This window comes from Diachasmimorpha longicaudata, chromosome 9 (genome assembly GCF_034640455.1).
Source record: "Diachasmimorpha longicaudata isolate KC_UGA_2023 chromosome 9, iyDiaLong2, whole genome shotgun sequence".
Lineage (NCBI taxonomy): Eukaryota > Metazoa > Arthropoda > Insecta > Hymenoptera > Braconidae > Diachasmimorpha > Diachasmimorpha longicaudata.
The window spans coordinates 126,163-130,000 of NC_087233.1; the positions used below are offsets into that span (position 1 = coordinate 126,163).

Genomic DNA, 3,838 nt, shown 5'->3' on the forward strand with positions numbered 1-3,838 from the left:
GTGTAGATTTAGAGTAAAATCGAGTAGTGATAGAAGTTGGTCCGACGAGGATTATTTAGATTTAGAGGTTTTTGTTTCATTAATCAGTGTCGGAAAAATTTAAGTGTATAGTGTTCTTTGTAAAACCAAGTGTAACGCTAACAGAGCGTAAATTACTTCACTCCAAGTAAAATTATAAAGTTGTCAAAATGAAAAAAGTTATTTCTTATAACCATGTCGTTTAAAAATCTAACGATGAATGTTTTCACATTCACAAATGTGGATGAGAGGAAAGTGTTTGAAATTAAAATCAACAAAACACCTCAAAATGTATTTGATGTTAATAAACCAAATACAAAATAAAATGTGTTGCACAATTAATTTTAAAAATGTGTTATATTAACACCAAATAAAATGAAAAAAGTTTCATATTTTAAAAGAAAAAAAATCGAAGCTCCCTGGTTGATCCTGCCAGTAGTGATATGCTTGTCTCAAAGATTAAGCCATGCATTTCTCAGTACATGCCGAATTAAGGTGGATCAGCGAATGGCTCATTAAATCAGTTATGGTTCCTTGGATCGTACTCACATTTGCTTGGATAACTGTGGTAATTCTAGAGCTAATACATGCAAAATAGACTTCTAACCAGAGATGGGAGGAATGCTTTTATTAGATCAAAACCAATCGGTGGTAGGTTTTCCCTATCCATCGTTAACTTTGGTGACTCTGAATAACTTTGTGCTGATCGCATGATCTCGTACCGGCGGCGAATCTTTCAAATGTCTGCCTTATCAACTGTCGATGGTAGGTTCTGCGCCTACCATGGTTGTAACGGGTAACGGGGAATCAGGGTTCGATTCCGGAGAGGGAGCCTGAGAAACGGCTACCACATCCAAGGAGGCAGCAGGCGCGCAAATTACCCACTCCCGGCACGGGGAGGTAGTGACGAAAAATAACGATATAGGACTCATCCGAGGCCTCGTAATCGGAATGAGAACCCTTTAAATCCTTTAACGAGGATCCATTGCAGGGCAAGTCTGGTGGCAGCAGCCGCGGTAGTTCCAGCTCCAATAGCGTATATTAAAGTTGTTGCGGTTAAAAAGCTCGTAGTTGAATCTGTGTGCCACGCTGTTGGTTCACCGCACGCGGTGTTTAACTGACATGATGGTGGGACGTCCTACCGGTGGATTTACCTTTGTGAAAGCAAAGCGGTCCAACTAATATCCCATCGCGGTGCTCTTCATTGAGTGTCGAGGTGGGCCGGTACGTTTACTTTGAACAAATTAGAGTGCTTAAAGCAGGCTTATGTTCGCCTGAATACCGTGTGCATGGAATCAGTGGTTCGGATCCCACTTAAAAATGTAGGTCCACTCGTGTTCTCGCATGAGGATGCGAGGATAAATAAACACCACAGCCAAATTGATAGTAAGAATGGGGAAAACTTGAAATAGCGAAAAGAGGAAGCCGATGAATGAGACTAAACAAATGCTGGTATGCAATTTCGAGGTACAGCACAGTAGAAAGCTTCACGTAGTGATGCTTAGGAGGCAACTCTTTTTTTTTTTTTTTTTTTTTTTTGTGTGCAGGGAATAATGGAATAGGACCTCGGTTCTATTTTGTTGGTTTTCGGAAACCCGAGGTAATGATTAATAGGGACAGATGGGGGCATTCGTATTGCGACGTTAGAGGTGAAATTCTTGGATCGTCGCAAGACGAACAGAAGCGAAAGCATTTGCCAAAAATGTTTTCATTAATCAAAAACGAAAGTTAGAGGTTCGAAGGCGATTAGATACTGCCCTAGTTCTAACCATAAACGATGCTAGCTAGCGATCCGCCGAAGTTCCTCCGATGACTCGGCGGGCAGCTTCCGGGAAACCAAAGCTTTTGGGTTCCGGGGGAAGTATGGTTGCAAAGCTGAAACTTAAAGGAATTGACGGAAGGGCACCACCAGGAGTGGAGCCTGCGGCTTAATTTGACTCAACACGGGAAACCTCACCAGGCCCGGACACCGGAAGGATTGACAGATTGATAGCTCTTTCTTGATTCGGTGGGTGGTGGTGCATGGCCGTTCTTAGTTGGTGGAGCGATTTGCCTGGTTAATTCCGATAACGAACGAGACTCTAGCCTGCTAAATAGGCGTACTTTCTGGTATTTTGAAGGCCCTCGATTTCGGTCTAGTGGTTGTTACTGCCGACGTACAAATAAATCTTCTTAGAGGGACATGCGGCTTCTAGCCGCACGAGATTGAGCAATAACAGGTCTGTGATGCCCTTAGATGTTCTGGGCCGCACGCGCGCTACACTGAAGGAATCAGCGTGTCTTCCCTGGCCGAAAGGCCGGGTAACCCGCTGAACCTCCTTCGTGCTAGGAATTGGGGCTTGCAATTATTCCCCATGAACGAGGAATTCCCAGTAAGCGCGAGTCATAAGCTCGCGTTGATTACGTCCCTGCCCTTTGTACACACCGCCCGTCGCTACTACCGATTGAATGATTTAGTGAGGTCTTTGGACTGGTGCGCGGCAATGTTTCGGCATTGCCGATGTTTCCGGGAAGATGGCCAAACTTGATCATTTAGAGGAAGTAAAACTCGTAACAAGGTTTCCGTAGGTGAACCTGCGGAAGGATCATTAACGTGTTCTATTCCAAAAAGAGAATATAAAATTTTGAATTTTTATTCTTTATATTGATATAATATCATATTATATCAATAAAACCTTACGTTATATGGTCTAAAACATGTGAAAACATGTAACCATATTATATACGTATGATAATATAATGAAATTTATAAATCATCACTATATCATCGATTATGTGGGGTAACCTATTTGATGGGAATTTTTTTTTCATCATGATGGGTATTTAACGTGCCCAAGGTTTAGTAATGATTTTCGCCACACAAGATACAATTGGTGATGATGATTTTATATAAATTTCAAAATTTTTTTCTTCATGCCGTAAGTAATTAGATGGATACTTTGTTCTCAAAGTTGATATTCTTTTTCCGTGTACGGTAAAGTGAACACAAGTCTGAATAGTAATAAAATTGAATTTTGTGTTTGCTTAGGCATCTTGTATTTTTTATTGAAACAAGATTGCGAGATTGGATTGAATATTTTTATATTCAATGACTGTCATTTTTCAAAAAAAAAAATTTTTTTTTATGATTACCCTGAACGGTGGATCACTTGGCTCGTGGGTCGATGAAGAACGCAGCTAATTGCGCGTCAACTTGTGAACTGCAGGACACATGAACATCGACATTTCGAACGCACATTGCGGTCCACGGATCCAATTCCCGGACTACGCCTAGCTGAGGGTCGTTTGTTTTAAAAAAAACTACTTACAATTTTATTTGTGTTTATCTGTCTATATATGACAGAAAAATATTTGATAAATCGTACAAGCGTTTGTAAAGTTGAATGCTCGTCAAGATAATAATATTTGATTGAGAGAGAGATTGAATTTCTTCTCAAATATATTTAAATTATTACGACGTCATTTAAAATTACGTATTGAAAAATAATATATTATGAATTTTTCATATATATGTAGTATCGGAGATTTTTGGACATTTATATTGTTATGGGGAAATCCCTCCTAACGTCGCGACACTCGGTCCAGATGTTGAGGAATATGCCCTTGGCAATAGAATAGTTTAAGTATAGCGAGAGTAGTAGGATTCCTCCAGGGAGGAATCAAGTTTATGGCTTGATGGCGGTGGGGCCTGTCCCACTGTAGTGAGGGCCAGACGGTGTGTGTGTGTGAGAGAGAGAGAATGAGAGGGTGAGAGTGAAATGGGTCCTGGTCGGCCCATGCTGCTGACGTCAGGGGGAAAACCTTTTCCCGTGTTGACCTC

The 3,838-nt window shown here is 41.0% G+C and overlaps 1 non-coding gene and 1 pseudogene across 1 annotated transcript; both read left to right on the forward strand.

The window, feature by feature from the left end:
• The first annotated feature begins 434 nt into the window (after nt 1–434).
• On the forward strand, nt 435–2,609 carry LOC135166305 (small subunit ribosomal RNA; annotated as a pseudogene).
• Nucleotides 2,610–3,147: 538 nt separating this feature from the next.
• Nucleotides 3,148–3,302, forward strand: LOC135166300 (5.8S ribosomal RNA). Its single transcript, XR_010299650.1, has one exon. It is a non-coding gene; the product is annotated as a 5.8S ribosomal RNA (ribosomal RNA).
• Nucleotides 3,303–3,838: the final 536 nt, after the last annotated feature.